This window comes from Lemur catta, chromosome 13 (assembly GCF_020740605.2).
Source record: "Lemur catta isolate mLemCat1 chromosome 13, mLemCat1.pri, whole genome shotgun sequence".
NCBI classification, from domain to species: Eukaryota; Metazoa; Chordata; class Mammalia; order Primates; family Lemuridae; genus Lemur; species Lemur catta.
In genome coordinates, this window is record NC_059140.1 from 39198814 (window position 1) to 39210987 (window position 12174).

The following is a 12174-nucleotide window of genomic DNA, read 5'->3' on the forward strand; positions in this document are numbered from 1 at the left end:
TTTCTCTTTCCTTTCTCCACATATTGCTTCAATTGTGGGGTTTTTTAATGGTTTCTCTTTCCAACAATTTCTTCTCCACTGGCGTCAATGAGTAGCCCAGCATTGGAATTTCTCTCCTGTGAGTTTTATCCCTCTTCAAGATCTACCTTCATTCTTCTCGAGATGGATTACAAAAGGAGCAGATTTAAAATTCACTGTCTAGTCATGAATAAACACAATGAGTAGAGATGTCAATGGAACGTTACATTACAAAATGTTTGTTTAAAAAACTCATCATTTTTCTCCCATGGGGCTTTCTCTACTAAATTTACTTTAGTGGATAATGACATTCATTAAAAAAAGCTACCCAAGGGCTTTAACAAAAAGGAAGAGACAAGCATAGCATTTCGTGTCATGAAAATAATAGTCTGGGAGTTAACAGGTAAGATCACTGCTCTTTGTTGCCTTTGGTTGTTTGGTTTTCCAGTGTTCCTCTCACATTCTGTGTGAGTATGTACACTCAAGCACACAAATACATAAAGCACACATGCTGATTAGACTTTGGTTTACTTTAATTTCCTGTTTATTTTTGTTCATCAAAGTGCTTATTTAAAGTAAGTAAGGTTCATGGCAGTTCCCTACCCTCTCATTCTGTTCTCTTCCCTCTCATTCTGTTCTCTTCCCCAATCTTTATTTTCAGTGCAATGGGAACTTATTGTTCTTCCCAAATAGTTCAGTTGCAGTTGGGAGTTGCAATTTGAGCTGGTAGATTCTCTCTGCGGCTCTGAGTAAAAGATAACTGTTTGCTATAATGCCCTGCCCAGCCACAAGAAAACAGAAAATCACTGTTTATTGTCCTATAAAAAAATAAACTCTACTGCTTTCCTTCTAGCTTGTTTTGTACTTTCTCCAGAAAACTACTCTGAATGGGTTCTGGAGTTAAATCTGGGCTGATACCCTGACTCCATTTACTTTGTGGCATTGAGTAAATTACTTAACCTTTTTAAGACTCAGCTTCCTCATATGTCAAATAGGTATTTGTGAAGACAAAAATGAAATAATGTATGAAATAATCCCTATCACGAAATAAAACTTCAGTTAAATGTACCTCGTAATATTGTTGTCTTAATAATGCTAATTGGTATTTGCAAGGCAATTCATTATTTTTAAAGTATTTTATTTAATCTTTTTAACTTATTTGTTATTTTAATTCCTTTTTATTCCCACTAGACTCCTACCTTTGAAGGAGTCTTACAAGACCATTGCCATCATCTACATTTAGCAATCACAGGTATTTTTTATTTTTTAAGCATTATGACTGGAACAATATAGGATTGGGCTGTTTGTGTGTCAGTAAAAAAAATAAATAAATAACGGAAGCACACATCCATTCTCTTAATTCACTAAAAAAATACTGGAGCACTCACCCATTCTCTTAATTTGCTAAATAACTGGCCCAAGCTGTGGAAATCAGCAAGGGAGGAAGACTTATTGAAGAGAGGAGTACATACTTAGAATTCTAAGAAGCAGGCAAGGTTCCTCCTCATTGCACAAAATGGGCCAGGAGTCTAAAGACTTGCATTTTAGTCCCATCTCTGACACTAACTAGGTGTCTTACCAGTTAACCTTTTGAAAGCTAGATCTCTTCATTGATCAGACTAATTTACTAAGACAACTGCTTTAATCATGTTTTACTGTTTAAAAGCCTCTCCACTACTCACTGAATTGAAGTCCAAACTCTGTGCTTGGCATTCACAGTGCTGTATTAGGCTTTTTCAAAGAGAGAGAGACAGGGGTTGAGAGAGAGAGGAGAGAGAGACAGAGATGAGAGGGGATTTATTAGGGGAATTGGCTCACATGATGATGGCATCTGAGAAGTCCCACCATAGGCCATATGCAAGTTGGAGAACCAGGGAGACCAGTTGCATGGCTCAGTCCAAGTCTGAAAGCTTCAGAACCAGGGAAGCTGATGCTGCAACTCTCAGTTTGAGGCTAAAGGCCCAAGAATTCAGGGGATTGCTGGTGTGAGTTCCAAAGTCCAAAAGCCAGAGAATCCTGGGTTCTAACGCCCATAGGCAGGAGAAGAAAGATGTCTTGGCTCCAGAGGAGAGAGAAAGAATTTACCCCTCCCCCACCTCTTTGTTCCATGTGGGCCCCTAGCCGATTAGGTGGTGCTGCCCACATTGAGGGGGGGCGGTATTTCCCACTCCATTCACTGACCCACACACAAATCTCCTCCAGAGACACCCTCACAGACATACCCAGACACAATGCTGTACCAGCTTTCTAGGTATCCCTTAGTCCAGACAAGCTGACACCTAACATCGACCATCACAGGTGCCTGCTATCCCAACCTCGCCTGCCATGTGGCTGCTGCATGTACCCCACTCTCCACCAGAGTGCTGTCCTTGTTCCCCGAGTGCTCCCATGCCCCTCTGCCTCTGCTGGCCCAAATGGCCTTCTCCATCTGCCATGCTCTCCTACGGGGAACAGCACTGCTTCCCACCCAGCTGCCAAGGGCAGGGGTCTTGGTTTCTCTTTCACATCCCCTCAGTGTTCCTCATCAATCAATCATTTGCCACCCAGTCCTGTTCATTTCCCCTCATTAAAGTCTTTTTATACATTCTCTGCCTTCCCTCTGCCTTCCCTACCTTAGGTTAGGCCTCTTTCATTTCTTGCCTAGATTATTGCAGTAACCTCCTGTGATGGTTAATTTTATGTGTCAACTTGATTGGGCCACAGGATGCCCAGATATATGGTTAAACAGTATTTCTGGAGGTGTCTGTTTCCAGAAGAAATTAGCATTGGAATTGGTGGGCTGAGTAAAGCTGGTGCCCCTCTCCAGTGTAGGTGGGCATCTCCTAACCCACTGAGGTCAGAACAGAACAAAAAGGCAGAAGGTTGAATTCTCTCTCTCTGCCTGACTGCTTGAGCCAAGACATTAGTATTCTGTCCTTGGACTGGGAATATACGCCACTGGCTTTCCTGGGTCTCCAGCTTGCAGATGGCAGATCATGGGACTTCACATCTGCTAATGCTTTTTGCCCCACTTGCTCCCCTTCAATCTGTCCATCCTGCTGGTACTTTCTAAAATGTGGTTATAATTGTGTCACTCCCCTGCATACAATCCTTCGATGATTTCCCATTACTTTACAGGTAACGACCAAAATCTTTTCATAGCCCACTCTGTATTATAGTGATATGTGCTTTTGTTTTGTCTTTCCTCTTTTATTTAAAGCTACTAGAGAGCTGGGACTGTGTGTTTCTGAGCTTTGTATTTCCCAGATCACTTAGTCGAGGAGCTTGCATATAGTAGGTGTCCACTAAATGCCTGCTACACTAAATACCTAAGGGTGGATGTGATGACTGAATGAAGTAATATGTAGAAGAGCATTGACAAGATTAAACTGGCCCATCCTCAGCAATGTTATTTCATAAAGAAAGCCTGGATAGTTCACATATTCATATGTGCATCTGAAAGTGTCATTCTCTCAACAAACTACTCAACAAAAAACTCTTCACATAGTTAATGTTGGAAAGCTGATACACTGTTGCTGTTTTCAAAAATAGTGGCAGAGCTTTATAGATAGAGTCCAAAGAAGGTGGGGGTGCAGTCTATCTACGGAGCTATCAGCAACAAATAGGGCAGTATGGCTTGATGAGGCTTAGGACTCTCTACAGACAGCCAACAAGAGTTTAATGAGCATCCCCGAGGGGCTTAATGTTCCATACCTCACTCAAGTACCTTTGCTTCTTGGCGAAGATTACTTGGTAAATCTACAAAGCCAAGTGGCCTTTTGCCAGGGTTCAAATAGTCTTTCTCTCAGTTGCGAGGCATGGAAAAGAGGAAATGAGATGGCTCAGCTCTCGTCCCGGCCCACTTCAAGCACTATTCCCCATAAAAACGAAACTCTCCACTGCTCTTCTTAAAAAGATGAAATTGTTTCTGCTTAGAATTCAGTGACTCATCCCATTTGGACACAACAACATTCTCTCTAGGGCGGAAACCCCGAATTCAAGTGCAGCTGGCCAAGTTGGGGAAAGAACTTCAAGGCAGTTCTGGGAAAGAACTTTAAGCCTCCCCACCAGTGATGAGAAATAAATTTTGCTCTTTGCAAAGAGTTAGAAGCATAAATGTGTTAGTGAGTAACGACCAACTTCTTACCTAGCCAAAGAAGACTTGGGTGGTACTTTGATTATTTTTAAATTACTTGTTTTTTTTTAAACTTAAGCATCTAAGTTTTCAAATACTTTTGATAAATTTAATTCTGTCCGGGCATGAAAAAAGGAAGAAGTAGATACTGGAGTGAAAATAGGGGTGTGTTAACAGATAATTACAATAAAAAAGTGGGGTTTTTTCTTTTGCTAAACTCTTTTGTAACTAACATGAGAATTTTCAAAGCTGTATGTATTAATGATTGGGGATAGCCACCATATGTGAGTGCTTATTATATGCTGGGATCTAAGCTAAGCATTTAACCTGCAAAATTTCATTCAGTCTGCACATAGACCCTACATGATGGATGGACTATAACTGTCAAACTGAATCTACATTTGCCTGAGAGACTAATGGGCATTTATCTGGCATTATTTAGGGATTTCTGTGAAGCTGTGACAGAGGAGGGAAGAAATAGCACTCAGAGGAATGCAGTATTTAATGGAATCCCAGTAAAGGATGGGATGTTGAAGGAGTGAGACTGGTGCCAACTCCCTTGGGCAGGTGATCATCTTTTCTAGTTTTTATAAATCACCAAAATGTGCTTTGATTTACATTTTTCTGGTTTGTATGTTTCTATAGTCTGCTGAGTCTTTTAGAATCACTTAGTACCATGCTCTCATTCAGATTAAAGAGAACTCAGAAAGAATGTAATTAGCCTCATTTTTCTAACCTAACACCTTGTGCAGTGGACTTAGAGTCTCCCAACTGCCTGCTACAGTTTAAGGTCCCGGGAGGCTGCATCTCAGTAGCTAACGAAGGCATCCTTTTGTGTATATCTTGCCAAAATCCCTCAAGAGCATCTATACATCTTGACAATTTTCAGGACAAATCCTTTTCAAGTGAAAAATAAACCAGGATTTAAAAATCTTTCCTTCTATCTCAGACAGAATTCCAGCTGTCTACTTCTTCCTTCCCTCCAACAAAAACAAAACAAGGGACTTACATTCGTTTAAAGGGTACAAAGTTTAATCCTTGTGCTGTCATACAGGATGTGTTCTTTTTGCTGTGTTTCCTATATTGGCAAGCTCTTCCATCTTCTGCATAATCTCTGGTACCCTCAGTGCTTCCCCATACTCATTGCAACTCTGTTAGTTCAAACCTTTATTCGTTTTCCTATTGCTGTTGCTTACTAATTTTTAAGTTCATTTCCCATGTTACCCTTTTCCCACCAATCCACTGTGCTGCCACCATCACCTTTGCAAAGCACACCACAAGTCTTACCTGCCTCAAAACTGGTTATAAACCCTTACGGTCCCCTAAGTCCTACAAGATAAAATACTAACTCCTTGGTGCTGGGGTTTGAGGAAGAGCTTGCACTCTGGGAGGCCGAGGTGGGAGGATTGCTTGAGGTGAGGAGTTTGAGACCAGCCTGAGCAAGAGTGAGACCCTGTCTCTATTTTTTTTTTTTAAAAAAAAAAGGAAAGAAAAAAAAAAGAAGAGCTTAATTACTCACTGTTCTTCTTTTCCACACTGTGAATCAATTATGAATTGGACACACAAGTCACATGGGGATGAAAATGCAGTGCCCGATTCACTGCTGAGAATGCTGCACTAGGGCCTGAGCCAGAGGCAGGCTAAAATGCAGCCCCTACAATCCTGTCCCCGAACTTACCCAAGGTTCAAGAAGTGTTGCCGGGGAAATGTACCCCATTTCCTTTTGGTGCAGGTTTGGGGGTGTGGGGATTGCTTTAGAGGTTGAACAATCAATTCTATTCAAGTGCTAGAGATTCAGTGGGCTAGTCACTTAGACCAGAGATCACACCATGGCATGGTCTTTAAATCCAACCTGGTTTTGGATGTTCTGTCTCTGAATAAGGTCTTTACCTACTTGCCTCTTGGTCTCTGCCCTTGGAACAGTGGGCTGGAATGATGAGGTGGGACTGCATCCTCATGGATGTCTTTTAAAATGGGAAAATTACTGCCTTTTAAGGTGGGAAGTATATAGCCAGAAATTTTGGTAAGAGCTTAAGAAATTAGGTTTCCCCCAATACTTCTACTTTTCCTACATCTCAATGTTATCTCCTTGCAAAACAGGAAAATCATACTTCACGTCTTCATAAGGATTGATGGAGGAAGAAATGATTTCTTTGGTGAGTCTATGTGGGCCCTTCCCTTTCTGCTGTCAGAGGGACAGCTTGGGACAAAGTTTCTAAGAAAATAAAGGCTGTAAAACATTGTCATAGGTTTCCACAGACACACAGAAGTGAACTAGTTGAGTCCCAGGACACAGCAAGGACACATCTGCCCAGCTGTCTTGCTGCCACTTAACAAGCACCGCTGACCTCCCAGGTGAGGAAAGGCAGCTCAAATTGCCCGGCTTCCCATGTGTTCTTGGACTAGCACACTTTTTAATGCCTGTTAATTCCAACACCCCACTTCCAGGTACTGATCTCTGCATTTGGCAGGATTATTTTGGGTGCAAGTGAGAGAAATCTTGCTCAAACTAGATTATAGCTGGAAGTATGGATGTTTGAGAGGTTTCTCTGGTCTCAGGCTTGGCTGCATCCAGGGTTAAACTACATTATGAGAAATTTCTGTCTCCATGTCTTGGCTCTTCCCTTTGGCGATCTTTACCTTCAAACAGGCTTTATTTTTATAACTGTTTCTGCTATCACAGAGTGACCCTTCTTTTCCCAGAAACGTTATATCAAATATGATGGAGAAGGTCTGATTGTCTCAGTTTGGGGCCAACCTCCCTTGATCGATTGCAGTGGGCAGAGGGTCTGGGGCCATATGTCATATGCTTACCTATGGGGCACATAGGCGTAGGAGTGGGAAGATATTCTTACCTTAGCCACACTGGAACGAGGTTACGGTTTCCTAAAGAAAGAGAGCAGAACAGACAAGAAACACACATCCGCTGCACAGACATATCGCATTGTACTGCAACTGTGTGTTTATGTGTCTGATTTAGTCTCCACATCAGACTCAGAATTGCTGAATGGCAAAGAAGACCACACATTGTCACTCTCACAAAGTCAGAAGGAGATGGCTTGAAAAAGGAAGAAAAGAGAACTCCCCAAGTGCTGCAGTTTGTGGCCATGTGGCATTTGCTCAACAGCTAGAGCCAGCTGGGTCAGCACCCTTTCAGTCACACTGAGAAAGGATGCTGGCACGGACCCTAGCCTTCAGCCTGCCTTGGAGGTCTGCAGAGATGTGGCCCCGGCCAAGCCATCTGCTCTGCTTTTCTCAGGCCAGAGGGATTTCTGAATATGGAGGATTCTCCATGACTCAGTGATGCAGCCAGTTAGGGAACTGCCACCAAAATGACCTATACCCCAAGTTCTTTTCTAAAATGTTCTTTAGAAGATTAACTTCTTATTGTGAATTAATTTTAGCTTTATAGAAACCTTAAAAAGCCAGGACAGACTTCCCGTATACCCTTCACTCAGCTCCTTCTCATGTTAATATCTTACATAACCTTGGTGAATTTATCAAAACTATAGAGTTAATATTCCTATTAACTAAACCATAAATTTTATTTGGATGTCTGCAGTTTTCTCACTAATAATTTTTTTTTCTCCCAGGATATCACATTGCCTTTAACCAAGTTCTTTTGATTTACTCACAAGACTAGTTCTTTGATGCCATGATGCTGGTGTGGACTGATTTCCCTAGTGGTCTAGACTTATCATCCTTCCTTGTAAGCATGCTCCTTGCAATGAGAGATGTTAGCACTTCCTATACGGAGGTGGAGCCTACTTCCCTACCTTAGAATCTGGTCTGGCTTGTGATTTGCTTTGGCTGATAAAATGCAGCAGATAAGAAGATTTGCCCATTCTAAGTCTGGGCCCTAAGAAGCCTTGTTCATTCTCTTAGATCCCAGCCTCCTTCACAGGAACAAGGCTTAGCTAGCCCACTGGATTGAGAGACTACATAAACCAGACAGGAGACAGCCCAACTGAATACTGAGGCTGTACTAGACCTGCCAGCCCCTAACTGACTGCAGATCCATGAGTGAGTCCAGCCAAGATCATCTAATCCTGTCACAGAGCATTAGGATTACCCAAGTGAACAGTCACCTTGTGAGCACAATAAATGTTTATTATTATAAGCCACTGAGATTGTGTGGTTGTATTTGTGTAGCAGTATTGTGGCAATAGATAACTGATATGGCTGGGTCTGGAAAGATCCTGGTATCAGCCATCTATTTAATAGTGGCTTGGGTTGCATTGTCACCAACAAATTCAGTTAAATTTGTTGAATTTTTAAGACTGTGAGTCTTTTGGGGACTGATCTTAGACTTTTGTAACTAGCTTCAGTGAATACTTCTCATAGGACCCACCTTTCTTCATCTGAGTGGATTTGAATAGTAAATCCATGCATAGAAAATTATTCCTTCTATCACACTTGGTAGTCCTGGATGTTTTTCTAACCCATGGTATGGTTGATTTGTGCATATTGACTGCAGCAGTGAGACACCACAATATGCCTCAGGTCTCTTTCTCTCTAATTCCAAGGACAAGAAATCTACGCATGTTTGCTCTAAGACTTTGCTGCTATGGATATTTCCCAAATAAGCTGTCTGTATTGGCAGGGTTTTCTGCTGACTACAGTGGGTACAAGTCTGGAATTTAAATTTGATATCTTTAACCATCTTGGAGCAAAAAAAGAGGAAAAGACATGTTTTCTTTTACAGGGTAGCCATTGTCATTAAAAAAAGGTGTTCTCGAAATTGTGCGATGCTGCTTTGGGGGCAAAAGCAGGTGCAAAGGGGCATAATACAAGCAGTATAATGCTCATTAATCAACTTCGCTTTCTCGGTCTTGGAGCTAGATTCTGGTTCCCCTGGAGAAGGCTCTGGTTCTCTCATTTAGAAGGTCTCAAGCTTTTCCTCTGCCCTTTTTACTCTCTTGGATTCCTTCTACTTCCTGCTGGGATAATAGCAGTTTCCCCAGAATTATAAAGATGCAGGCAGCACTCCCAGCTTTTTTCCATTCTCCCACCGGAGAATATTTTACCCCTAACTTCCTTGCAGGGGGAGTTTCAATATCTTGTGGATGGGAAAGCAAGAGAGGGAGCAGCAATGGCAGTATCAAATTGCAAAGATTGCTGTCATTTAATGTTGCTACCCACTTCCATGGTTTAATGTCTAGCTCTGCTTTGGTAAGCACAGAGGTAAGGAAGTGATCTTTAACCTACACCCAAAAAGGCACCCCTGCCCCAAATGCATACTCCAGAAACACATTGGTGATTTATCAGTTCAGAAAAAAAAGTTCTCTGATTTACAAATGAATCAGATTTTACTGTGGATCAGACTTCAAATGGTAAAAGCTATAGTCTTCTTGTTCCTTTCTATCATTTTATATATTACAACATATCAATCTTTCCATTTTTAAATGAAGGATTTGATGGAATAAGCACATATCATGACCAAACTTAAGCAAGTAAGTTGCTAAGGCCCCAAATGACTGTTCATTTGATCATTTCATCAATGATTTCAAGATACTTCCTGCATTGACGCTGACATGCAATTGGAAAGAACAATCACACATGGTGCCCAGCATTTTGCTCACAGTATAAGACTAACACTTTATATAGACCCCGTCTGTCTGACTGCCCCTTGGGTCTCTTGTTTTTTGCAAGCTTGGTATCTAAGTCTCTGCACTCAACTGGTATAGTCCCAATCCTTTTAATTCTTAAAATGGGAGATGGCTTGAGTGGTGATTATTGAGAGACTTAAACACAGGGAACAGCACTAAACTTGGAAAAGTTCCTTTCTATCCTAATTATGGCATAAACTCTGAGCTCTACTTGTTCCCATAGGAACAGTGTTATGACATCCTTGAGACGACTTTAGCTGCAGGACATGGGATGAAATATGCCCAAGGTCAGGAGTGGAGAACGTTTTCATGTTGGAAGGCCACATTAATTTAGCTGTAATCAAATAAGTCCACATTAAACAAGCTTCAATTACATATACTTAAAAATGTACATTATTTTGTAAAAATCTAACTATTATGTACTTAATAATTTCAAAAAATGAAAACTATTTTTTGATTTTAAAGTTAACTAACCTTAATGACTCTGTTGTGTCTAGTTTTTGTTGGAAAACATTTGAATATTTGTTTGCCCCATGGAGGTTCACAGTTTCAGTTGATCCTCTAGATGGATATTAGTCATTTGTGACCTTAAAGGTGTCTCGATTTGGGTTAGGTAGGAGAATGTAGATTCACAGTAATAAGTGGTTGAAAAGCAAGAAAGCATTTTTTCGGGCATAGGTTGCCGAAGGTGTGGGTATTCTACTGCATTTTTCCAGATTTCAGTTGGGTCTTTCTTAGCATCAAACAATGGCTTTAAAATGTCATCTACTGAGAGCTCAATCAATTCCATCTGTAGTTCTTTAATTGTCTTGGTGATATCAACTAGGTGAGGCTGACATGCTAATTTGAGTGTGGTATCATGATTCTCAAAGTCAATGAACCTTTCATTGTGTTCTCCAATGAATAGGTCTATAACAGCTGCATATTCTTCAAATGATTTGCATGTATCATCTTGCTCATCAGTGACCTTTGCAAAAATTCTCAGCAAAATGCTAGCAAACTGAATTCAGGTGCTTATCAAAAGATAATCCATCATGACCAAGTGGGCTTCATCCCAGAGATGCAGGGATGGTTCAACATATGCAAATCTATAAATGTAATTCACCACATAAATAGAAGCAAAAACAAAGACCATATGATGAAGTATAAAACCTGCACTGAGTCAGTAGTACCAGTTGATTCATCCAGAGCAATTGAATAATCTATATTTTCCTTTTGAAGAGTTTCCTGAAGTTGTTCTGTTAAGTTGAAAGCTAATTCATGCTGCCAATCAGTTATGGGTATCTTTGAAAGAGGCAGTTGTTTGTACTTTGAAATGTTATTGGGGTCTAAGCATCCTACAACTTTAACAATGCATTCTTTCACAATTTCTACATCACTGAGTGGCTTCTCTTTTTTCCTGAGTATATAAGCTACTTTATAAGTTGCTTCAGTGGCATTATTTGCAGTTCTTATTGCTGCTTAAAATAATTTTCTTTGCTTTTGCTTTTCATCTTTTAATTTCTGCAATACAACGTTTCATGCCTCTCCCTCTAATTTAAAATGTTTGTGGTCCTTATGAGTGTTATAATGCTGATGAGCATTGAATTCTTTAATGTTGGTATTGCGGTATTGCAGTATCAAGCAAGCAAATCATCTTATCTTTAGCAGAAATACGATACTATCGCAATTCCCAATCCTCATTAAAAAATCTGTTTTCTTCCTTCAGTGTTCTCTTGGTCTTCTTCGACATGAAGGGCTATTAAGCAGACAGAATTAAAAAATACTGTCCAGCTGTGCAACTATTTACAAATTCCACTTCACACAGAAACGTAGTGCACCATTGTCAAAAGCTGATAACAGACGGGTGTAGTTGATTCCCATAAACTCTTGCCAACCAGCCTCCAAGGTAGAGGCGCCAGTCAGGCGGGGGAAGTTAGAACTAAATCATGAGCGTAGCAGCTGTCAATTAAGCCCTTATGACATACTAATGTTCTAATTGTGCCAGTCAATCTGGGAGGATTATTTCATTGAAACTTATTTTATTCTTTGGTATTTTAAATATATTCATTTTAAAAATAAAATGAAAATATAAAAGATGAACAAAAATATATTAATAAAAATAAAAGGAATTGTTCTGTAAAATTTGGATTCAGTTAAAAGGCTGCACTTAAGGACCTAGAAGGCCACATGTGGCCTTAAGGCTGCAGGTTCCCTACCCCTAAGGTCCTTTCATCATTTCCAATTTTTCCCAGATACTGTGTAGCTGGTTGGACATAAGGATGGTTGTCTTTTTGGCTGTAGCTCTGTGTACTTGTTCACCTTCTCCACCAGATACAGACTGACACAGAAGATTTATTTTGTGGTTCTTTGGGATTCCTTTGTCCAAATCCTTAGCACCTTGCCCCTTGGTGGCTTGCAAAGGAGTGTCAGCACCTGCTTTGAAAACTCTGC